This window comes from Narcine bancroftii, chromosome 8 (genome assembly GCF_036971445.1).
Source record: "Narcine bancroftii isolate sNarBan1 chromosome 8, sNarBan1.hap1, whole genome shotgun sequence".
Lineage (NCBI taxonomy): Eukaryota > Metazoa > Chordata > Chondrichthyes > Torpediniformes > Narcinidae > Narcine > Narcine bancroftii.
Genome location: NC_091476.1, coordinates 26,261,092 through 26,288,088, shown reverse-complemented (window position 1 = coordinate 26,288,088; position 26,997 = coordinate 26,261,092). Strand labels below are relative to the sequence as shown.

At 36.3% G+C, this 26,997-nt stretch overlaps 2 protein-coding genes across 2 annotated transcripts in view; one reads left to right on the top strand and one right to left on the bottom strand.

Annotated features, from left to right (window-relative positions):
• The first annotated feature begins 6,628 nt into the window (after positions 1–6,628).
• LOC138740524 (endothelin receptor type B-like) overlaps positions 6,629–26,997 on the top strand; it is a 46,619-nt gene continuing 26,250 nt past the window's right edge. The window contains exon 1 of the mRNA XM_069893310.1: positions 6,629–6,717. The gene's annotated coding sequence lies outside the window, so the exon portion shown is untranslated. The remainder of the gene's footprint in view (positions 6,718–26,997) is intronic.
• polr1d (RNA polymerase I and III subunit D) overlaps positions 7,919–26,997 on the bottom strand; it is a 63,223-nt gene continuing 44,144 nt past the window's right edge. The window contains exon 7 of the transcript XR_011342976.1: positions 7,919–7,964. The gene's annotated coding sequence lies outside the window, so the exon portion shown is untranslated. The remainder of the gene's footprint in view (positions 7,965–26,997) is intronic.

Genomic DNA, 26,997 nt, shown 5'->3' with positions numbered 1-26,997 from the left:
GCAACTCACCATGTGATGCAATCTTGCACAGTCAGCGACAAGGCATTGTGGTGACTTCCTGTTGATTTGGGTGGAATGCAACAAGTTTACCAAGAGAATTGGTTGATGTACACAGTTATTCATCTATTATTTCTATCTATTTATATCTATGGGTGCTTCCTCTTGGTGTACAGTGCAAGATGAAGCTGCAGGATAAGCATCGGAAAAAGAGCACCTATTTCCTACTTGGTTGAGCATTTCGGCATATGTAGAACATCAGTGCTCTCTGCCAAAGGTTATGGAACTTTTATTTACTTTTCTTTTAATTTAATTATTTTGATGTTATTTATCCCAATATACAGCAAAAAGCTTCATTTTGCTGTTATCCAGACAATTCAATTTAAACTCTAAGGGTTATTTCATGCTTGTAAGCAGTCTGTTTGTGGCTTTGTTTAACATATTTTTATGCTGTCTCCTCGTGTTGTATCTTTGAGCCAGGGTCATATGGCATGTTTGAGAGATAAAGATTTTTAGTTTAGTTCTTTTGTTCTGTGAAATGGAGAATCTGGAGGATGTTTTGACATTTCCTATTGACCGCCTAACAACTTTTTAACAGTTTGTAACAAAATTTAGCAACATATAACATTAAAAATGTTTAATATTGTTTAATAAACTTTTGAAAACTCAACTTGACTTTAGTACAAATTTGTTTGATTGAGTCATAGACAACAACATTATTTGATCGTCCAAGTGACTATAAAGGAAAACAGTCATTAAACACAGAATGTAGAGCAATAGTAATACCTAAATAATAATAAATAATAGTGTAAGGTGTAATGTTTCACTAAGTCAAATATGCAGGGCATAGAGAAAAATATAGTTACAAATCAGAGCAAGGACATCATTTCTTATTAGTGTAAGATTCATTTAAGAATCTGATAACAAGCAGATACCATCAGGCCAAGTGGACACATGGATTTATGAGACCTCGGTCACCGATTGATCCTTTCAGCTCATACAGTTCAAGATGCAGCAAAGGAGGACAAAGGAATTAATCAAGAGGGCAAAAATAAATTACGAAAGTAAGCTTGTGGCAAACATAAAAACCAACTGCAAAAGCTTTTATAGATATGTCAAGAGGAAAAGATTGGTGAAATCCAGAGTAGGTCCCTTGCAGTCAGAATCAGGGGAATAAGGAAATGGCAGACCAATTAAATTCTTACTTCAGTTCTGTTTTCACAAGAGAGGATACAAATAACCTCCCAAGGATGTTGGGAAACATATAGACTAATGCAAGGGAGGAGCTGAAAGAAATCAGTATCTCTAAGGACATGGTCTTGGGGAAATTGAAGGCCGATGAATCCCAAAGGCCTGATAATATATATCCTAGGGTACTTAAGGAAGTGGACATTCAGATAGCAGATGCTTTAAGAATTATTTTCCAGAACTCGATAGACTCAGGATCAGTACCCATGGATTAGAGGGTAGCTAATGTTACCCCACTACTTAAACAGGGGGGTAGAGAAAAAATGGGGAATTATAGGCCAGTGAGCCTTACATCAGTAGTGGGAAAAATGATGGAATCCATTATTGAGGATGTAATAGGGGAGCATATGACTAGCAGAGAAGGGATCGGACAGAGTCAACATGGATTTACAAAAGGTAAATCGTGCTTGACAAATCTATTGAAATTCTTTGAGATGGTGACAGGTAAAATAGATGGGAGAGAGCCACTGGATGTGGTGTACCTGGACTTCCAAAAGGCCTTTGATAAGGTCCCACATAAACGACTGGCATGCAAAATCAAGGCTCATGGGATTGGGGGCAAGATATTGATGTGGATTGAGAACTGGCTGGCAGATAGAAGACAAAGAGTTGGGATAAACGGCTCATTTTCTGAATGGCAGGCGGTGACCAGTGGGTGCCACAGGGATCTGTACTGGGACCCCAGCTGTTCACAATTTACATTAATGATCTAGATGAGGGGATTGGATGTAATATCTCCAAATTTGCAGACGACATTAAGCTAGGAGGGGTTGTGTGCACGGAAGAGGGGGTCAGGAAGCTCCAGTGTGATTTGGATAAATTGGGTGACTGGGCAGATACATGGCAAATGCACTACAATGTGGATAAATGTGAGGTTATCCACTTTGGAAATACAAACCGAAGGGTAGATTACTATTTGAATGGCAATAGATTGGGAGATAGGGAAGTGCAGAGAGACCTAGGAGTTCTTGTGCACCAGTCACTGAAGGCGAGCATGCAGGTATAGCAGGCAGTTAAAAAGGCAAATGGTATGTTGGCCTTCATATCAAGAGGGCTTGAGCATAGGAATAAGGATACCTTACTGCAACAGTACAGAGCCTTGGTGAGACCACACCTGGAGTATTGCGTGCAGTTTTGGTCACCTTATCTAAGGAAGGATGTTCTTGCAATGGAGGGAGTGCAAAGGCGATTCACCAGGCTGATACCTGGAATGGCAGGAATAACTTATGAGGAAAGATTGCACAATTTAGGATTGTACTCGCTGGAGTTTAGAAGATTGAGAGGGGATCTCATAGAGACATATAAAATTCTGGCAGGACTGGACAGAATGGATGCAGAAGGGAGGTTTCCAATGGTGGGGGTCCAGAACCCGGGGCCATGGTTTGAGGATAATAGGCAAACCATTTAGGACCGAGATGAGGAGGAATTTCTTTACCCAGAGGGTGGTGAATCTGTGGAATTCATTGCCACAGAGGGCAGTAGAGGCAGGTTCATTGAATATATTTAAGAGGGAATTATATATATTTCTTCAGTATAAGGGAATTAGGAGTTACAGAGAGAAGGTGGGGACGGGGTACTGAACTTTAAGATCAGCCATGATCTCATTGAATGGCAGAGCAGGCTCGAAGGGCCGAATGACCTACTCCTGCTCCTATCTTCTATGTTTCTATGAATTATCACTTGGCCAACATAAAAATTATGGTCAATTATGAGAAAACTTCCATGTGTACTCGAAGTTTGACTTTAGGCAGTCCACACAGCCTGCCATATTTTTGTCATCTTTCTAATAGAGGCATGGATCTCAGGTGGTCAACATGGGTAATTTTATTTTAGACACACAGCACAGAAACAGGCCAGTTTGGCCTACAAGTCCACGACATCCAATTTATACCCAATTAATCTACACCCCCCATATTGAATGGTGGGAGGAATGTGGAGCCTCTGGGGGAAACGCACGCAGGCATGAGAAGAATGTACCAACTCCTTACAGACAGCATGGGATTCAAACCCCGATCCTGATCACTGGCGCTGTAGAAGTGTTGTGCCAACCGTGCCACCCCAAGTGCATTTCCCATTTCCAACTTTCCATGGTTACTCATTTCTCTTGAACAGACCTCTCAAATTACTTTTTAATCTATTCTGAACTTTGTATTTATAACACTACGCCTGCAATCTTTGACTTACTATACCCCCATACCATGCTTATTTGTCTTATTATCTGCTGTACTTAAGTATGTGCGCAACACAAAATATTTTGCACGTGACAATAAACAATTTAATTCAATATAATATTATCTAAGATAAAGTAAGTAACTCTGAGCATTCACTCCTTCCATTGCAGTATTTAAAAATGAACTATAATTGCCCACTTAGGTTAATTCAACAGCACTTCCTAAAGCACAGCAAAAAACACCATCAACTCCAAGCCACACAAATAAACTTAATGATTTTAAAACATAGTTTACCTTAACTTCTATTCACCTAACTTTCTTGAAAGTGAATTGCATAAACTTAGTCAATCACATAATCATATTACAAAGACAAATCACATAAATCATGGAATAAACATATAGGACACAAACAACTCAACATTCAAAATCATTCCAGATCCCAATATTTTCACCCTGTGATCTAGATTATATGCACAATTTTTATCCCACTTTATCAAATAGTTGGGATTTTTTTTTTGAGAACGGAAATGAAGAGCATTATCTGCCCCCCCCCCACCCCCCGTCCTTATACGGCAAGAAAGAAGTCAATTTCCTTGATCGCTCTCTGCTAACCTGCTCTCTTCTTCCCCCTCCCACTTCCCCTCCCCAGTTCTCCTCCCTCCCTTCCCTCTCCCTTCACCTAGCTATCCCTCCTCCCCTTGATTGCTGCTGTCCTCTCCCTCCCTTCTCCACTTATCACCTCCTGCATTTGCGGCCAACCTTCTCCCACCCACACTTTTGTTCGGAAGCCTGCTGACATTTTTCCATGCCTTGATGAAGGGCTCAAACCCAAAACACTATATTAAGGACACTGCTTCACCTGCTGAGTTTATTCAGCTTTGTGTTTTTATTTCATCTGATTGAGCATAGGAATAAGGATACCTTACTATGTTATCTGATTGTACAAGTATAACTGAATGAGAAGGCCTTCTTTGGTCCTCGGTGCAAAACATGCAGACACACAACCAGAGAAACAAACATACAGACAAATAATGCATATGCAGGACAAGTATTTCATCAGTATAAATAAATAAATATTGTTTTGTACACAAGTTCCTTTGGTTAATCAGCATTCTCACTGCCATACCCCAGAACGTCTGAACATCTGGAGATGTAATGGGAGAATAGTGGTTCATTGCTTCCAATCCCTTCCATCTAATATATTTTAACTACATTCTTCTAAAAAAGGTTTGGATATTCCATCAATCATGGGGATAATGAGAAACTTAAGGAGCCCTTGAAACCGGCAAAGCACTTTTAGCTGATGTACTTCTTTCGAGGAGGAGAAGTAACTGAATGGACAGGTAATGCAGTAGCCAATGCCAATTTTAAGAAAAATATTCTTTTGTATAAAAAAGAATATTCTTGCTTCCATGTGTTCTTCAAGCTTCTATTCTTTCCTGCAACCCCTTTTAGGATTTTCATTACCAGGTCTTTCATCATATAATTTTTTAAAAACACACAATATCATTTAGCTTGGACACATTATAACTCTGGATTACATCTTCCACAAAGTTCAACACAATGCAAATCTTTTGTGTGTGTTGAGTTGGCTGCAAAATCTGAAGGAGAAGCTATTGCAGAATTCTGCACAGATATCCTGGCAGACTGCCAAGGGGAAAGCCAGAGCTATTCTTCACAGTAAAATTAAAGATGTTTCCACAAAGCCCAACTTTATCTGTCATGTGTGGCAAACATCTTTAAATTTGGTTAAGTTATTCAGAAACAATCCAAACCTCATGATCAAACCTGCAGACAAGGGTGGTGCACTGACCTCTATCTGGCTGAAGCTAGATGACAACTCTTGGACACCTCCGCCATTTACCCCTTGAACAGGACCCCACCAAAGAAAATCAAGCCATCATCTCAAGTACTATCTCTGACCTCATCAATTCTGGTCACCTCCCTTCATTGATCTCCAACCTTATCGTTTCCCAACCCAGCACTGCCTGGTTCTAGTTCCTACCCATAATCCTTAAATGCAATTTTCCCATTAGACCCATTGTCTCCATGTATTCCTGCCCCACTGAACTGCTATCTGCTTACATCTATTCTGTTTGTTCCCCCTGGTCCAGTCCCTCTCCATCTACATCCACAATACTTCACATGCCCTCCATCACTTCAACAACTTCCAGTTCTCTGAACTTGAACACCCATCTTTGCCATAGACAAATTGCTATGTACCTCCATCCTCCATACTGAAGGCTTCAAAGCCCTTCATTTTTTCCTTGACAACAGACTCAACCAATCTCCTTCCACCACCACCCTTCTCTAGCTGGCAGAACTGGTCCTCACCCTCAATAATTTCTCATTCCACATTCTTCAAGTCAAAGGGATAGTCATAGGTACCCGAATGGGCCCCAAGTACACCTGCCTTTTTGTTGGCTATGTGCAGCAATCCATGCTATAAGCCTATGCAGGCAAGGCTCCTCAACTATTCCTTTGCTTCATTGATGACTACGTTTTTGCTGTCTCATGCACCTATGATGAGCTCATTGACTTTATCCACTTTGCTGTCAACTTCAACCTCAAAGTCACTTGGTGTATCTCAAGAAACACTCTTCCCTTTCTTGATCTCTCTCTCTCTCCATCTTGGAAGGCAAACTCTCAACAGACATTTTATACAAATCCACCAACTTCCACAGCAACATCAATTGCATCTCTTCACACCCTGTCCCCTGAAAGGATTCCATTCCTTTCTCGCAATTCCTCTATGGCTGGCATATGCTCCTAGAATGATGTCTTCCACGCCAGATGATCTGAGATGTCCTCCTTCTTCAAAAAAACGTAGCTTTTTCTCAACTACATCAACTTGGCCCACATCTGCAAACCTTCAAATACCCACACATTTGCCCTGGCCCCCTCCATCCAATGCACAACAAGGACATGATTCCCCTCATCCTCACCTACTACCCCACCAGTCTATCTTGAAGAAAGGCTCAGGCCCAAAATGTCAATTATATATATTTTCTTCCTATGGATGCTGTGTGACCTTCTGAGTCCCTCCAGGATTTTTGTGTTTTCATTGTCTTTCAATATCTTCTGACCCAATACATTGATGCTGCCTGACCCACTAACTCCCCCCACTTTCCTATTGTTGGCTCATAATTTCAGCATTGTATTTGTGATACATAAATTTGGTTTGGTATGTTTATTACTTTCAGGCTGCTGAGAAGCACATAGTGTGATGACCATTGACAAGAACAGAAAGGTGCTGCATTCTTGGCTTGACAGATCTGAAGATCCAGACTTGGATTCTGAGGTGATGTCGGATCCACAGATTTTGCCATATTAGGGAGAGTGTGAGTTATCTGGATAATATAATCAAAGATTGGCATTGATTGGGAATGGGAAATTTTAGTTACCTTTACTGATCTAACATCCCCTTCAAGACCATCTATTCCTCTAATTGTGTGAGGAAAATTACAAACATTTCCAAAGGAAATTGTCTTCATTGTTTTGTTGCACTCTGGGACATGATTGCTTTCTTTCTCTCATAATGAGCTTGGTGAAAAACTCGTTGATGCAAAGGCAGGCATATTTATCTGACAGAAAACTTTGACAAACTCAATTTTTTGAACAAGACCTGACAGGATAAACGTGATGCCGAAGTTTCTTCCCTTAAAAAGCTCCAAGTCTATAGGAGCAATATCAGATGTTGGAGATATTTACAATTTCCAAATCTGAACACAAATGCAGAGGCACTGAAGGACAATGACATTACTGTTTTGTCAAACACCTAAAGCAAATAGACACAGATTTGCAGGAAAGATTGAATGACCTGTTAAACCTCAATTTCCCACATTAGTTATGAAATCCATTTGAGGATGTTAATGCAGAAATTTAAGAGAGGTTGATTAATCTTCAGAGTGATATAACTGCACACCGTTAAGTTCAATCAATTTTTAAAAGATTTTTGGGTTAAGAGTGATCTGCCGAATAGATTTCCAAAACAATGGGAAAAGGCTGAAATATTTTTGATTGCCTTTTCTTCAACATACTTAGTTGAATGTGGAGTCAACAAGGTAGTTTACTTAACAAAATCCAGGAACAGACTTGATATCACGAGGTGACCTTCGACTATCATTACCCAATTTGAAAACTTGCATCAAAGTAATATCAAGCTCAAGGATCTCACTAAAATATTCATTTTACTGTATGTTATAATAATTATTTTTTAAAGGTTTTTAAATTGTTTTCACATCCTTGAGTTTATGCTTAAGGTTCCTTAATGATTCATTGTACACAAGCAATTGCACTCAAATAATCTTCTAATTAATTTTTTTGTAATATACATGTTCATATTTTCTTCTTTCCTACATGTTCAATAAGAATGATTTCCTATTTTTCTGTTTGTCTGGAATTACGCTCAGAGTAAAAACCCTGTTTTCTTTTCACCTCACATAATATAAATATTTTTTATGATTTTTTTGTAATCGATAGGATGGAAGAAACAAACTAAACTTAACTGTTTCGCAGGGAGGGCGCCCATAAACTTTGAGTAGAGTCCTAAGGGGAGCAGATCAAAAAAGGGTTAGAGAATGACTGAAATAGAGCATCCATAGATTCAAATAATTCAGACATGAAATAGAAATTAAATTTTGGCAGAACAATATTACAAAACCCCATTTGTTACAAGTTTCTCAAACATAGTCCTGTGACTAGCGTTATAAAGCATGTCTGATTTTATGTAATGAAATAAGAGCATTTTAACAATGTTCCCTTTGTGCTAATACAAATAAACTTAATCCTATGACTGTGATAACTACAAAAGTTTTTCACAAATTAATTTTATGCAACATTGATTTATTATAAAGAAACATTCATAAAAAATTACTCTCAATCTATCTATTAAATATGTATTAATGGAAGCAAAGTTAGGGAGTTAGGTTCTATTTGCAATGAGATTTGTTCAAATATTAAATGATGCCCTTCTATTTACAAGGCAAGTGAGCATCACTTTGTATAGATGTTTAAGATGATTCTGTTGATGAGAGAATGTCATTGGATTAACTGTAATGATAGCTGAGCCAATGTGCATGGACGTCTTGACGTGGGGAAATAATGGGCCAATTAGAGAGGGTTACACAGTTAATGCAATGCTGACACAGCTCCAGCAATCGGGACCAAAGTTCGAATCCCACACTGTCTGTAAGGATTTTATACGTTCTCCCCAGGTCTACGTAGGTTTTCCCCAGGGACTCCTATTTCCTCCCATCATTTAAAACGTACCAGGAGTGGACTTGTGGGCCAAAGTGACCTGTTACCATGCTGTATGCCTAAATTTCTTAAAAATTACATAAGCTCTCTCATGACCATTTTGAAGTCCTCTACAATTCAATAGTCAAGTTGAGCTCTGCAAGATCCACTGAGCATAAGAAATGTAACATCCTCAATTTTATAAATAGGTCATTTAGAATACACACAGCATACTATTCCACAATATTTTTAAAACTAATGAGAAATGAAGTACAAAATTATTAATGCCAGAATATGACTCAAGTCCATCGCCCTTGCTTGTTACCTATATTTCTTATTCTTTTAAGCACACTTTAATTGAAAGGTAGATCTCACTGGCCCAAACCTATCCTGTCTTGAAGAGCACAAATGTATTCATCAGAGAAGCCCCATCCACTTTAAAACCTAGAGAATTTAAAATATAATGGGCCATTTCAGCCCACGAGTCCATGACACCCAATTGCCCTACAATCCCTGGTATGTTTTGAACAGTGGAAGGAAACTTGAGCACCCAGAGAAAACCAACACAGACATGGGGAGAACTCCTTACAGACAGTGTGGAATTTGAACCCCAGTCCTGACTGCTGGCACTGTAACAGTGTTGCGCTAACTGCTCCGCTAACCATGCTACCCTGAAGCACCTGAATCCGTGGAAAGGTTACTGGACTGAGGTAGAGATAAAAATGTGTAAAATTGAGGAAACATTCAAAATTACTCTAATCATAAAAGTGCAAATATAAACTGATGTTTGAAAGAATTACAGTAAAGGTAATACTGTAATTGTCACATAATACTGCATTTAGAATGTAGCATACATGTAAATTCTTTAACATTGATGCAACTTACTAGTATCGGGGCTATTCAGAGCAACATGTCAAACGCCTGAGATAGAAATTTAATGACCTATTAAGTTAGAAACACATAATTTCTCTAGCTTTGATTCAATGTTTTAAGCATGTATGGCCCTGTTTAATTTTCTGATTATAATGTAGGAGCGTTACTCGGTGATGCTTCACATGTACGAGATGAATTGAATGCCCAGTAACTCCTTTTATTTTCACTACACAGTGCCCTGGAGAGTGTTATGGAACAGAGGGACCTAGGTATACAGGTACATAGTTCCCTGAAAGTGGTGACACAGGAAGACAGGGTGGTGAAGGAGGCATTTGGCATACTTGTCTTCTTCAATCAAGGCACTGAGTACAGGAGTTAGGGTTTCATGTTACAGCTGTTTAATATGTTGTTAAGACTACATTTCAAATACAATGTACAGTTGTGGCCTCGTGCTCTAGGAAGGATGTGATTAAGCTGGAAAGGGTACAAAAAGGTTCAGTCACGACAATTACCGGGACTGGACTGGCTTGAGTTATGAGACTGAACATATTATGGCATTTTTCCCCCCCCAGAGTGTGGGAAGCTGATGACCTTACAGAGGTACAGCTCTAAAATCACAAAAGGTACAGAAAAAAGTGAAATGTCATAGTCTTTTCTCAAGGCCAGAGAGTCTAAAACTCGAGGGTGCAGCTTGAAGGTGAAGGAGAAATATTAACAAGGGACTCAAGGGGCATTTTGTTTTAAACTCAGAGTGGTCCAGATAGGCTGAGCTGCCAGAGGAAGATCCAGAGGTGGTATTACATTCAACAACATTTGAACAGGTACATAGATAGATAGGGCATAAGAGCCAAAGCATAAGCAAATAGGACTAGCTCAGATAGACTTGATTGACATTGACAAATCAGGCTGAAGGCCTTATTTCTGAGCTGTATAGTTCTACAACTTCATTATTTGATTTTATATTTCCCTCCAAATTACAACTGGATAAAGCTACCCATATCCAAGTTTCAAAGCATATTATCCCAAGCTGGCATCACATTAAGTACATTGTTTGTCCTGACCATGGTGTATGACATGTCTTTGTACTTCATGCTGAAGACATTGTTCTATCCACCTTTTTGAATAAGAGCAAAGTAGACAAGAACAAGAATTTAATTTTTATTCTAGTCCTCAACTTGATGATTAGAACATTGACTGGATTTGCAGGACAGTCAGTATAAAGGTTTACTACTAGATTTGGAATTAAGTTGTTTCCGTACATTATTACATTTGTAAGAAAAGATTCATATCAGCCATTTTAATACCAGTAGTGTGCATTGTAATACCCATGCTACTGTTTTCAGTAGAGCAGTTTTTAGTGGTACAGTGTGACTTACAGCAACAATTCCTACATTTCCACACTCAGCTCCCCACAGATACTAAAATTTTGGATAGAAAGTGTGGAGGTGGAAAAACTCAAGTCTCTAAACACAACAATCATAAAGGGTTTGCCCTAATTATTAGAAAAAAAGTGTCTGTTAAAGTCAGGTTTTTTTTGGGTGGTTGTGGAGAAGGGAGTGGTTGGGGAAATGCTCACAACTTATCATTCTATGCCTAAAATCTGTACACCCCTTTCAGTGCAGTTTGAAACTGCAGAGATTTTTAAAAGCTTTAATTAGACATGGGAACAATTCATTAGAATACATGGTGAATTAAAATCTAATTCAGATTGATTTAAATGTTGCTGCAGGCAAAGTCAAATTCAACTGTAGGCAGCCCATTTGAAAAAGCCACTCGCTGGTGAAAAGTCATCCTATCTTGAACAGTTCTGCACTGTTTAGCTATTGGTGTCAATTGTCTCAGCCCCAAGACAGAGGAACTGAAGTCTATAAAATCTCCACTGTGCTCCACATGAGACACACCCTATTCTCAGAGAAACATACCACAAGGAAGGGCCCTAAAAATATACTCCAAGCACTGCAAAGATCTTATGCCCTTTATGTTTAAGTAACGTGAAGCCCACTCGTGTGGAATCTACGGATTAGTCTTCTGCAGCTCATCAAGAAAAAAAAGGTAATTATTTTTACTATTTAAATAACTTTTTTGTTTAGATCTAAAACCTGCTGAAAAGAAAGTTGGAAATAAAAATATAAAGTAAATAAAAGTTACTTCAAATGGTAACTTGGATAATCTTATTCATGGCTAAAAGTAGTCAAAAATGAAACATTAAGAGTTTATAAACCTCCCTGAGGATTTGAATAAAGGATTGTACATCCTTAACACTATTCACCTTGTCAGTATGTCACAAGTATGTTCACTCATCCTGTGACAAAAATCAGCTTTGGTATAACATGTCCATTAAATCTAGGCATTCACAAATTTGACAAATGGAGACCCAAGAGAAGATTATAATAATTCTAAATGTATTTAACAAAATGAGTCACTGTAAATATTTTATTTCTGATTTGTAAGGATATTGAAGTCACATCAAGAATATCCCAAAAGATGCTGACATCCTACTGCTATAATCTCAACAAAGGGTGATCAGAATTATGATGGGGAGGAACAGCGGTTACACTGAACAATCAGGCACATACAGCAAGAAAAAAGTGTAGTCCAAATACAGTGCAAGACAAAACATGGAACTGCATTTGTGGCGGTTGGGAATTAAATGGTCACTAATTAGTCAGAAAGCAATTTTGCCCACCAAGTGTGATTTGATAATATAGCAGTGCCAGAAACCTTCCCCTTGGGACACAAACACAGGGCAATGACATGATCTCTCTTTGAACAATGAGATTCAAGAATCCAGAAATAAATTAGAGAATGAAAATTAGGGCAAATTAATTCACATTAAACCATGTACAGATACTAAGAAATATTGAGTGACAGAAAACTATTAAAAATTAAAACACCTTGAAAATGTTACACCATTCTCCTAAAATAAAATTTTCAGGGAAGATGATTATATTGTCATTAAAGGTGTACACACACTAATTAGTAGTTTTAAAATGTTTGTGAAGAGCTCAATTTAAACCTACTGGAGGAAATATTACAAGTTCATGACATTGCCCTAGGTTTGTGAATAAAGAGCATGATTATTCTTTTGCTTTTATGCTTGCCTATACTTTATCAGTTGAAGTCTCTATTCTTCAATTTGACTGTCAGATTAATGCCCTGGCCTCTATAGTAAATTTGTAGGAACTACTAAAATGAGGATTTATTTTCTTCTTTGAGGTTATTTTTTCAATTATTTTCAAAATTTATAGATCAATTAAGTTTGCTCTTTATTTTTTTTATTTTTTTTCTCTCTTTTTCTTCATTTTCTGAACTATTAGTATTGAAATTAGTAGTTGATGCCTGGTTCTGATTGCAATCGCTCAGATAATAGGTTGGGGATAGAAATTAGATTAGTTGTAGGTTTTTTAAACTTTAAAAAAAAATCGATAACATGAATCATACGCATCTTGTTTATTGTTGTTTACTATCTGTAAATTTAATTTACTTTTACCTGATCTTTATATCATATGTATCGATGTTTTTGATATTATTTTCTCAGAAACCAATAAAAAATTGAAAATGAAAGAAAGTTTGTAAGAACAGCATAAGCAAGTTTTGGTGATTCATAGGACTGAGGGCTGAATTCCTCTTTAGTCACTTAGGTTTAGAAATATCTATTGGTTATTTCTGTTTGAAAGTTTTAAAAATAATTCCTTCAAATATTGCTTAATTTTATTTGACATTCCCCGGTACCAAAACAAATGAGTAAAATTCTATTGAATCATGTTCTCCTCAGCTAAAACTACTATTTCAAGATTACATTGAAATAAACAGATAACTACTGGCTTCTCTGCTCCACTAGTCTTAAACCTCTTTCCCTGGCTGCATCTCCCCTAACCTGCTGAGTGCTCATGGATTATTGTCAGAGATTGCAAATATCCATTCAGCATCCACTGCTGATACCGCTCTCCCCCTCCCCAAACCACCAAATCAAATGTTTCTTAAGGTTCCTGCCAGTTATCCCTTGAAACATGCATGTTTCTAGTTCCACTCTCATCATGTCTCTCCAAGCTCATCTATTGGCAAGGGATCTGTACGCTCTCCTTGCCTCTTTTATTTTAAGTGTTTTTATTTTTAAAAATTGAATTAAAAAGTCCTGTTGCCTGCCTTCTCAATTCTATTCCCAAACTAGGGATCATCCACCTTTCCTACATGCTCTGCCCCCTTTGTTCACTATTTCAGTAATGGCTTCATTGTCTCTCTTCTCTGACCATCATTTCTTCCTTCAGTAACCTAAACCTATCAAGCCCCAATTCCCCTTCCCTCTCCCCTCCTTGAATAAGTACTTCCAATCAAAACATTTGCTCTGTCACGGTACTAAAGTTACCCTTTCCAAAGCCACCAATGTCATCATGCAACAGTGAATATGGTAAACTTGCTCCTCGCTGCTAGAGCTGTCAGCAGCTTTTGATACAATTAGACACAGAGAGGGCCTCCTGTTCACAGTCATCTAACTGAATAGGACATTATTCACATGGGTCTATTCAGGCACAGGCAAAGAATCTCCTGAAAAATCTTCACATTCCATTCCCACAGCATTATGTACCACCAAAATTCCTCAATGGTCAGTCCCTGGCTTGCTCCAACACCTCAACAAAATAATTCCATTTTTAATATCATCCACAAATACTTCAGCTTTCCCTCATCATGAACTTCCTTGTAGACCCATGATGTCTATTATCTGGCAGAATTAAATAGTACAAATTGATCACCAGTTAAGTCCTGAAAGGAACAAACCAATTCTTTTCACCTCTGCTACAAGTGCTGTTGCCCTGCAGAAAGGGGAAGGGGAAAAAATTTATTTCTGTACAAGAGTAGCTAAATAAGATTGAAAATAGTGAAATGAGAAATGTGTGGTAAGTTACATAAAGTTTGAAAAATCAATGTTTATGCCTTGAGGTTCAAGGCTGCCCAGGAGGATTATAATCTGTTGTTCCTCAAATTCATATTTGGCCTCATCCTGATAACAGATGAAGTCAAGGACAACCATGTCAATGTAGGAATAGCTAGGGAAGTTCAACTGGTTGGCACCAGGAAGTTCAAGTTTAGTCACACAAACAGAGTGGAGATGTGTATTGGTATTCTGAGAGCAGGCAGTTTTTGGACATGTAAAAGTGACATGTACTCTCACTAATACTGATCAATAATGGCTGACTCCAGCTTCTGGCAGCACAGGTTTGCTCATGAAAACTTCAAAAGCCTTAGCAATAGAGATAAGTAGCATTACTATCCAACGACAAACAGCTCAGGATAAAAAGAGCTTGGAGAATGCATGTCAACAGACTGCCTCTGGGAAGTGTTTGACAACAATAACCTGTCTCAAGCACAATCCTGAAAATGCAATTATACATAGGATTCTAAGAATACATTATCTTGTGGTAACAGCATAAAAGTGACCAACTACAGCCAGACATAGTACCATTAATCAAAATACTTCTGGCTGTGATAGTACAGATCTATCACCAATGTATATAGTGTATATAGTTACAGTATCTAGACTGTGCTTACAGCGATTGGCTGAGAGCTAAGCCACGCCTACTGTCTGGGCCTTAAAGGGTTGTGTCCCTAGCCAGGTCAGATCATTCCGGACTAGTCAGCCACCTGTGAAGAGCTCCTGTCTTTTGCTAATAAAAGCCTTGGTTTGGATCAACAAGTCTTTGGTTCTTTCGACGAGCTCTACACTGGCACATTATACCTACCTAATATTATTGTAAGTGAGTGATGGACTTTTAGCTGGTCAGAAGATGAGAAGATGAGAGAACACTTGGGGTGATGGCACCTCTGATGCTGACCAACTGAAGAAGTTGACATCAAGAGTCACAGCATGCAGTAATCTCCTTAAGAAACTGATCTGGTCATTGTGGAGTTCAAGAACCACATGGAGATCCATACCGATCCCAGAGTGTTACCGTAAATTGTCCTAGTTTCTGCACCATTTTATAGCAACCGAGACAACTCCACGGCAGGATTGAGTTTCACACACGACCAAAAATAAAAGCAGTCAAAGACTGCTCATTTTACATCAATCTGCCATGCATTATCAAATAGATTCAGGACAAGACAAGGTCAGTGTAGACCTTGTCTCCAATCTTATACACACAGAAAATACAGCATCATCAGACGACAGAACTTCACACAGCCATACGCAATGTTAATGTCTGGCTCTCTTATGATGCACATGCTATTTGTGCAAGGTCTGGGAGGAAACCTAACAGTTATTTTTTTTTACTTTATACTTTTATTTTTCATAAAAAATTAACAATTATAACATTTCAATAAACATATACAACTCCGATTATCTGAAATGATCGGGACCAGCCCTATTGCAGATAAATGTTATTTCTTTCAGAGAACTGGTCATTTTTAAAAAAACAGCCCAGTAGCAACAGCAAATCATTTGTATCAATGTTTAAACAACACGGTAAGAGGCTTTAAATGTTAAATTAGTGTTTAATTCTCTCCAAAAAAAAATGCTGGCTACCGCCAATCACCGACACCTCCCCATCCAGGACCTGCTCCTGCCGGGAGCTCGAGGTCACTGCTGCCGCTGCCGGGAGCCCGAGGTCCCCACTGCCACTGCCGCAGGGAGCCCGAGGTCCCGGTCAGTTCGGCTCCAAAAATATCTTGGATAAATGAGGATTTCTGATTTGTTTCACATATCCTCATTTATCCAATTTATATAAAAATAAAATTCAGATAACTGAGGATTTCAGAGAATTATTGTACTATATGAAGCAAAAGATTTTTTTTTAATCAAAAACCCTAACCCTACCACTTTCTGTCTCTCTTTCTCCCTGTTTCCTCCCCCCTTTTCTTAAGTCAACTCATAGATTAAATTTTTGAATTTACCAGCATTATTAATGTTGGGAACCAATATGGTCCAAATATAGTCACCATATTTTAAGGTATGTAATTATTCTTTAAATTGAATGTTATTTTTTCCATTGGTATATATACTATCCATCTCTGCTATCCACTTTGCTGTTAACTGTAAGGTAACTGGTGAGTCCAACTTCCATGTGATTGCAATACATTTTTTGCTCATTGCTAGTGCAATTTTAACAAATGAAATTTGAAACTCTAAGATCATTTCTTATGCCTAACAAATAAAGTTCTGGATCACCTGGGAAGGTCACCCTTGTAATTCTTGTTAATACTTAAGAAAATTCTAACCTTCACACAAGACCAAGTTGAATTAAATAATGTTCCTTCCTCTATTTCACACCTAAAACACAATTATGGTATTTCTGGCTTAGATTTGTGCAAATTCTGTGGAGTGAGATGCAGCTGATGTAAAAAATTACATTGAGCCAGCCCATATCTCGCATTAATAGATGAAATTAAACTATCCACACACCATTCAAACCAGGAATGTTCTAATATTGCAACACCTAACCTGGACTCCTACCTTTCCCTTGATCTCTGCAGACCAGATTTTGTACTTTCTAACTGAAGAGCAAAATATATTCTGGTAATAAATTTATGCATATTACCCATCCAAAGCATTTGTTCCATTTCACTAACTCTCAGAGGAGTCAATGCCTGTCCCCAACATTCCCTCAGGAAAGCTCTCAGATAACAAAAACATAGAAATGCTCCATTAGGTGCCATAGGTTCATCTCATTTGTTGAAATGACATCAAGACACCATCTTTATAACATTCTGCTCTACGCTTTTGTAACCACACACAGAATTCTGTTACCCATATGCAGAGCTCTTAGCAAAATACCCACTTTTTTTTCCCAATACATTCATTAATTGCCTACTATATTTTCATCATATGTATCAAGATAGGGTTACTTTTCTTCCTTTTTATTGATTTAATGCTCCATTTATAAATAAAGTCTTTAAAAAAATATTATCTGGGCACAACAGCTAAAGTCTGGAAGTCTCAGCCCTCCTAATTTATAATCCCAGGTTAGTTTTTCCAAAGCAATTCAGGGCACTTTGTTATTCCATAGGAATTGTCTTACTTGATTGTTTGACAATTTGAAAAAAAATTCTTAGGTAAAGCTAAAGGTAATGATTGGAACAAGTATTGAAGTCTCTTCCTATTGGTGTTGTTGCCAAATCTTTCCATTTTTAAAGTCCTGTTCTATTTTACAAAGCAGAAAAATATAATTAAGCTTATACAGATTTTGTAAATTGTTGTCTGTTACTACTCCCAAATATTTAATCACATCTGATTTCCATTTAAATTTACTTCTCTTTTATAATCATCATTTTTTTTGTTTTTTTTTTAATTTTTTTATTTTTCACACCATAAACCACATTGACCAAGATACATACATTTTCCTTTTCAAATATATACAGTGTCATTTTCTCCCCCCACCCCCTCCTCCCATCCCACCCTCCCTACCTCCCCCCCATTCATTTAAAGTACAAAATCTAAGATACATTAAACCAGTCAAACAATGTTGTCATTCAATAAAAATAAACAAGAAATTCCACTGAGTCAATTCTTTTCATTTCCTTCTCCTTTCGTTATTTTAGGTGGTAGATGTCCCCGGTAGGTTTTCTCTATTGTGTTTTATGTATGGCTCCCATATTTGTTCAAATATTTCAATATTATTTCTTAAATTATATGTTATTTTTTCTAATGGAATACATTTATTCATTTCTATATACTATTGTTGTATTCTCAAATTATCTTCTAATTTCCAGGTTGACATAATACATTTTTTTGCTACGGCTAGAGCTATCTTAAGAAATCTTTTTTGTGCACCATCCAAATCAAGTCCAAATTCTTTTTTTTTTTATGTTACTTTGGAGGAAGATCTCTGGGTTTTTTGGTATATTGTTTTCTGTAATTTTATTTAATATCTGATTTAGATCTTCCCAAAATTTTTCTACTTTCTCACATGTCCAGATTGCATGAATTGTTGTTCCCATTTCTTTTTTACAATGAAAACATCTGTCAGATACTGTTGGGTCCCATTTATTTAACTTTTGAGGTGTAATGTATAGCCTGTGTATCCAGTTATATTGTTTCATACGTAACCTCGTGTTTATTGTATTTCTCATCGTTCCAGAGCATAACTTCTCCCATGTTTCCTTCTTTATCTTTATATTTAAATCTTGTTCCCATTTTTGTTTAGTTTTACCATTTGTTTCCTCATTCTCCTTTTCTTGCAGTTTAATATACGTATTTGTTATAAATTTTTTGATTATCATTGTATCTGTAATCACATATTCAAAGTTACTTCCCTCTGGTAACCTCAGACTACTTCCTAATTTGTCCTTCAAGTAGGATCTCAGTTGGTAATATGCCAACACTGTATCTTGAGTTATATTATATTTATCCTTCATTTGTTCAAAGGATAATAATCTATTTCCAGAAAAACAATTTTCTTTCTTTTGATCCCTTTTTTCTCCCATTCTCTAAAGGAAAGGTTATCTATGGTAAAAGGGAGTAACTAATTTTGCGTCAGTATTAGTTTTGGTAATTGGTAATTTGTTTTATTCCTTTCTACATGAATCTTCTTCCAAATATTGAGCAGATGATGTAATACTGGAGAACTCCTACGTTGTACCAATTTTTCATCCCATTTATATAATATATGTTCAGGTATCTTTTCCCCTATTTTATCTAGTTCTAATCTAGTCCAATCTGTCTTTTCCCTTGTTTGATAAAAATCTGATAGGTATCTTAATTGTGCGGCTCTATAATAATTTTTAAAGTTTGGCAGTTGTAAGCCTCCTTGTTTATACCATTCTGTTAATTTATCTAGTGCTATCCTCGGTTTCCCCCCTTTCCGTAAAAATTTCCTTATTATTTTCTTTAACTCCTTGAAGAATTTCTCTGTCAAGTGTATTGGCAATGCCTGAAATAGGTATAGTATCCTTGGGAAAATGTTCATTTTAATACAGTTTATCCTTCCTATTAGTGTTAGTGGTAAATCTTTCCAATGCTCTAAATCGTCCTGTAATTTTTTCATTAGTGGATAATAATTGAGTTTATATAGATGGGCCGAGATTTTTATTTATTTGTATACCTAGGTATCTTATTGCTTGCATTTGCCATCTGAATGGAGATTCCTTCTTAAATTTTGAGAAATCCGCGTTATTCATTGGCATTGCTTCACTTTTATTTACGTTAATCTTGTAACCCAACACTTCTCCATATTCCTTCAATTTCTTATATAATTCTTTTATTGATAGTTCTGGTTCTGTTAAGTATACTATAACATCATCTGCAAATAAACTGATTTTATATTCCTTCTCTTTTATTTTTATCCCTTTTATTTTATTTTCTGTTCTTATCAATTCTGCTAGTGGTTCTACAGCTAACGCGAACAATAAGGATGATAGTGGGCATCCCTGCCTTGTTGATCTGCTTAAATTAAATTGCTTTGATATATATCCATTTTACTGTCACTTTCGCCAATGGCCCCTTATATAATGCTTTAATCCAATTAATATACTTCTCTGGTAAACTGAATTTTTGCAATTCTTTGAATAAATAATTCCATTCTACTCTGTCAAAGGCCTTCTCTGCGTCTAAAGCAACTGCTACTGTTGGCGCTTTACTCCCTTCTACTGCATGAATTAAGTTAATAAATTTACAAATATTGTCTGTTGTCCGTCTTTTTTTAATAAATCCAGTTTGGTCTAGATTTACCATTTTAGGTACATAATCTGCTAATCTGTTTGCTAATAGGTTAGCTATTATCTTATAATCTGTGTTAAGTAATGATATTGGTCTATATGACGCTGGTGCGAGTGGATCTTTCCCTTGCTTTGGTATTACTGTAATTATTGCTGTTTTACATGACTCTGGTAAGCTTTGTGTTTTGTCAATCTGGTTGATTACTTCCAGGAGGGGAGGAATTAATAAATCTTTAAATGTTTTATAGAATTCTATTGGGAATCCATCCTCTCCTGGTGTTTTATTATTTGGTAGTTTTTTTATTATCTCTTGTATTTCTACTATTTCAAATGGTTCTGTTAATTTATTTTGTTCCTCTATTTGTAATTTTGGTAGTTCAATTTTAGTTAAAAATTTATCTATTTTGCCTTCTTTCCCTTCGTTTTCAGTTTGGTATAATTGTTCATAGAATTCTCTAAAGTTTTCATTAATCTCCGTTGGATTATATGTGATTTGTTTGTCTTTTTTCCTTGATGCCAATACCATTTTCTTAGCTTGTTCTGTCTTAAGCTGCCATGCTAGAATTTTGTGCATTTTTTTCCCCTAGTTCATAATATTTCTGTTTTGTCTTCATTATGTTCTTCTCCACCTTATATGTTTGTAGTGTTTCATATTTTATTTTTTTATCTACCAATTCTCTTTTAGTTGTGTCTTCCTTCATTGTTAATTATTTTTCTATATTTACTCTTTCCCTTTCCAACTGCTCTGTTTCCTGATTGTAGTCCTTCTTCATCTTGGTTACCTAACTTATTATTTGCCCTCTGATGAATGCTTTCATTGCATCCCATAGTATAAACTTATCTTTCACTGATTCCGTATTTATTTCAAAGTACATTTTAATTTGTCTTTCAATAAATTCTCTAAAATCCTGCCTTTTAAGTAGCATGGAGTTTAATCTCCATCTATACATTCTTGGAGGGATGTCCTCTAACTCTATTGTCAATATCAAGGGTGAATGGTCCGATAATATTCTAGCTTTATATTCTGTTTTTCTTACTCTATCTTGCATACGAGCTGATAACAGAAATAGGTCTATTCTTGAGTATGTTTTATGTCTACCCGAATAATATGAATATTCCTTTTCCTTTGGGTGTTGTTTCCGCCATATATCCAAAAGTTGCATTTCTTGCATCGATTTAATTATAAATTTGGTTACTTTGTTCTTTCTGTTAATTTTTTTCCCAGTTTTATCCATATTTGAATCCAAATTAAGGTTGAAATCCCTTCCTATTAATATGTTCCTTTGCGTGTCTGCTATCTTCAAAAAAATATCTTGCATAAACTTTTGATCTTCTTCGTTAGGTGAATATACATTGAGTAGATTCCAAAACTCCGAATATATCTGACATTTTATCATTACATATCTCCCTGCTGGATCTATTATTTCATCTTCTATTTTAATTTGTATATTTTTATTGATTAATATAGCTACTCCTCTTGCTTTTGAATTATACGACGCTGCTGTTACATGTCCTACCCAATCTCTCTTTAATTTCTTATGCTCCATTTCAGTTAAATGTGTTTCTTGCACAAATGCTATATCAATTTTTTCTTTTTTCAGTAAATTTAGCAGTTTCTTCCTTTTGATTTGGTTATGTATTCCGTTAATATTTAAAGTCATATAGTTCAACGTAGCAATTTCATACTTTTTTTATCTTCCCTTTCCGTTTCCTCATCATCACCTTTCCTTCTTATCCATTTCTGCTTTCTTGTTTTGAACACTTTATAAGACAACATTTCTAAAACATCAAACATTTTCCTTATTCTCCTATTTAAAACTTCTTTAACCCCATTCTCCCCTCCCCCTCCTGAGTTGCCCTTTATCCCTTGTCGGCCAACCACATCTCCCCTCTCCATTTGGATTTGCGAATTCACTCGCAAGCGTCAACTGATTTTGCAGTGACCGTAACTCCTCCCCACCCAGCCCCCCCGCCGGAAAAGATTTCAATTTTCATATATAACAAAGGTCACTCTTTTAATTCCCTCCTTATTTCCTCTATTCCCTTTCATTTCCTTATTAATTCTTATCTATACTCTATATATTTTCCTCTAGATACACATGTATACACATATATACATACATACACATCTATATATATATATATATATACCCATATACACACATACATATAGTTCGTGGTCATTTTTACTCTCATTACATGTCTTAATCTCTCTGCTTGTTTGCAGTTGTTCTGCAAATTTTCGTGCTTCCTCCGGATCCAAGAATAGTCTGTTTTGTTGCCCTGGAATAACTATTTTAAGTACCGCTGGGTACTTTAACATCAATTTATATCCTTTTTTCCATAGGATCGTTTTTGCTGTATTGAACTCCTTCCTCTTCTTCAGGAGTTCAAAACTTATGTCTGGATAGAAAAAATTTTTTTGACCTTTGTATTCCAGTGGCTTTTTGTCTTCTCTTATTTTCTTCATTGCTTTCTCCAATATATTTTCTCTTGTTGTATATCTTAAGAATTTTACTAAAATGGATCTTGGTTTTTGCTGCGGTTGTGGTTTCGGGGCTAGTGTTCTATGTGCCCTCTCTATTTCCATTTCTTCCTGTAATTCTGGTCTTCCTAGGACCCTGGGGATCCAATCTTTTATAAATTCTCTCATATTCTTTCCTTCTTCATCTTCCTTAAGGCCCACTATCTTTATATTATTTCTTCTATTATAGTTTTCCATTATATCTATCTTCTAAGCTAACAGCTCATGTGCCTCTAACTTTTTTATTAGATTCTTCTAATTTCTCTTTTAAATCCTCTACTTCCATTTCTACAATTATTTCTCGTTCTTTCACATTATCCACTCTTTTTCCTATCTCTGATATGACCATTTCTATTTTATTCATTTTTTCTTCTGCACTCTTAATTCTTCTTTTTATCTCATTAAATTCTTGTAATTGCCATTCTTTCATTGATTCCATATATTCTTTAAAAAAAGATATTTCCATTGGCGTGCCTTTCCCTTCTTCTTCCATTTCTTTATGTTCTTCTTCTTCTTCCTCTGGGTTGACCATCTGTTGTTTCCTTGTTTTCTTTTTGCTTTCTTCTTTCTTGTTCTCATTGTTTTCTGTGTTCTCTTTCTGTTGCTGTGTTGCAGCTGTCACTCTCAGCTATGGAGATCGACTCTGCAGTTGTTCCCCCCTCCCGTCAGTGTGTTTTTTTTCATGTGCATGCGCGGTTGCGCACTTTTACTCGGCTCTGTGAGCCATTTTTGTAGTCCCGAGCTCAGGACTTCCACTGACCTCAGGGAGCGGGCTTCTCTCTACGTGGCGGGCCTCCTCGGACAGGTAAGGCCTTCATCTTCTTCTTCCGACGTTCTTTCATCTTCTCTTCTTCCCGTTGCTTTCGACTTTTCTCTCTTCACTGCCATTTTCTTCTCACCTTTACTTTTACTTTGTTTTAATTTTTATTCTTGTACCTTTGTGTTTTGTGCGTTTTTTTTCAACTTTTCCGGAGAGGGCTGGAATTCCCTGACCGGCCTCTACTCCATCATGTGACTCCTCCCTATCATCATTGTTTAAGGGCATTATTTCACTTTTTCCATATTAACCTGACACTACCATACTTTCTGAGGGTCTCCTGTAACTTTTCCAAGGACCCTTCCAGATCTGACAAACAATACATCATCCGCAAATAAACTAATTTTTTTCTTGTCCGACTACGAAGCCCTTAATCTTAGGATCTCTTCTAATAATTTCAGCCAGAGGTTTAATTCCCATTATAAAAATGATGGAGACAGAGGGCATCCTTGCCTACTCTATCTACTCAAAGAGAATACTGTCGACATTTGACTATTTGTAATTACCTTTGTCTGTGGACTGTGATATAATGCCTTAATCCAATTCACGAATCCCCTTCCTATACCAAATTTCTCCAATGTTTTAAACAAAAACTGTCATTCTAATTGGTCGAATGGCTTTCCTGCATCAAGAGAAACTGTAATACTTGGATTACACCCCGATTTCGCCATGTGTATTATATTAAACTGACTAGATTGTTTGCTGAATGTCCACCCTTTACAAATCCCTCCTGATCCAGATGTATTAATTTCAGTAGATATTTCCCCAGCCTATTGGCTAACACCTTTGCTACAATTTTTTAGTCAGCATTAAGAAGATAAATTGGCCTATATGATGATGTTTTTAATGGATCTCTATTCTTTTTGGGTAATACCATAATTATTTCCATTGAAAAAGATTCCAGAAGTATCCGTAATAGGATTAACACATCTTTTAAATTCTTTATAGAACTCAGGTGGAAACCTATCTTCTCCTAGAGGCGTGTTAGCCTGCAACATACTCAATGCTTTCACAGTTTCTTCCCTTGTAAAAGCAACATCCAGGTCATTTCTATAATTTTCATCCAATCTAGAAAATTCAACCCCTTCTAAGAACTCACATATTTCATGTTCATCCCCCCGGTATATCTGATTTATAAAGCTCAGTGTAGCATTGCCAAAAGGCATCATGTATTTCTTTCTGATTATATGTAACTACATTGGCATCCTTCTGTATTGCATTTATTGCACTTGCTGACTCCTCCATCTTTAATTGCCATGCCAGCACCTTATGAGCCTATTCCCCCAGTTCATAATCTTTCTGCCTAGTCTTTAATATTGTTTTCCTCCACTCAGTACATTTGTAAGATATTATAACATTTTTTGTTTTCCATTGTTCTAAATTTATACTGTTCACCTGTTCTGAGATATATGTATTTTAGTTCCATTATCTCGCTTTCCAAATTATTTAATTCTGCTTAGATTTCCTCTTCACATTTTTCATGAATGAAGTAATTTGACCTCTCAAAAAAGCTTCTATTGTATCCCATATTAAAAAGCTGTTATCCATTGATCCCAAATTTGTTTCACAAATGATCTCTATTTGTCACCTAATAATTTGTTTAAAATCCTCCCGCTTTAACATTATGGGGTTCAAACTCCATCTGTAAACACCTTCCTGTTTCTCCGCTATTGAAATAGTTGGCATAAGCGGTGAGTGATCAGAAAGCAGCCTCAATAAATATTCTGACTTCATCACCCTACTTTTAGTTCAGCTGACAGTAAAAATAAATTGATTCTTGTATGTGACTCATGTATCGAGTGGAGAGAATAGACTCTCTCTGTTGGGTTCAACTGCCTCCAAATATAAATCAAATTTAGATCCTTCATATAAGATTATGTAATTTTAGCAGCCTTAGCCCTAGTTACTGTTCTTACAGATTTATTCAATATCAGATCCAGAAAAAATTAAAATCTCCTCCTATCAAAATATTTTGTCTCCCCTCAACAGCTTTAAAAAATATATTCTTCATCGTAGTTTTGTGTATAAATATATATAAATGTCCATAACTCTGAATAAATCTTACAATTTACTATCACATTTCTACCCGCTTGGTCTTTTGATAAATTCTCTACAATAACTGGAGCACTTTAATTATGATTTTTTTAAATCACAACCCCTTTTGCCTTAGAATTGAATGACAAAGAGAAAACCTGCCCCTCCCATCCTCTTTTTATCTTGTCATGTTCCACCTTAGCAAGATGCGTTGCCTGTAAAAAAGACTGCATTGCCTTTAACTTTTTCAAGTGAGCCATTCTCTTGATCATCCTGTTTAAACCGTTAATGTCAAAACGTATAAACTTTAATATCTTATCCATATTGATTGACAAATATTACATGGTAATGCCATCACAATAATTAAACAGTCTCATGATCTCTTTCCTTAAAAAAAATGGAAAGTCCCTGATCTGACAGTTATGTAAACAAGAAACCCAACAAGCCTGCAAAAAAAGCCTGCAGAATCCTCCAAGGATGAAGAAGAACCCCACCCTAAAACGCCATCTTCATATTGTACATTTTATTTATAAATTTAAAACCACAAAGAATTCACATAATATTACAAATCAAATCCAAATACATGTGGCGTATATAAAAACAAGAAATCCCCCTATATACACTCCTCCCCAAACCCTTACTAAAAAAAAGAGGAAAAAAAAGAGGATGAGACCCTCAACAGGAGCACTTATTACTTTAAGTTTTCTTCTAATATACTGAGATCTTAAGGAGAAGGGGAGTGTCAGATCTTCATTTAAATATTCACACCCACACTTTGTAAATATGGACATCATATCTTCCAAAATGTATGGTTTTCAATCTCTTAAATTATACGTTAAGTTTCTCAAGTGCTATACAACACCGAACTTCTAAATGCCATCTTTCCATAATCAGACTTCCAAGTTATGGCGATACATTTTTTTCCACTATTGCTAAAGCAATTTGAATAAACTTCTTTTGATACAAATTCAAATTCAATTTAGGTTTAACACTTCTAATGTCACTCAAGAAAAATAATATTGGATCCTGTGGGAACTTAATCCCCATTATTTGTTCCAAGAGATTGTCTATTTCTAACCAAAAAGGTTTAATTCTGGGACACTGCCAAGTAGAATGCAAAAAATGTACCAATCTCCTGTCCACACCTAAAACATAAATCTGAAAAAGTCAGATTCAATTTTTCTAACTTTTGTGGTGTCAAATATAACTAATGAATACAATTGTATTGTACCTCATATTTATTGTACTTTTCATATTTACTCTACATAACTCAATCCAATCACATTCATCTATTTGTTTATTCAAATCTAATTCCCATCTTTGTCTAGATTTATGAACCCCTACTTTTCAAGCTTTCTTTTGTAAAAACCTAAACATTACTGAAATAAATTTCTTTACATTTCCAGTACATAACAATGATTCTAATTCCATCTCTGCTGGTAATAATG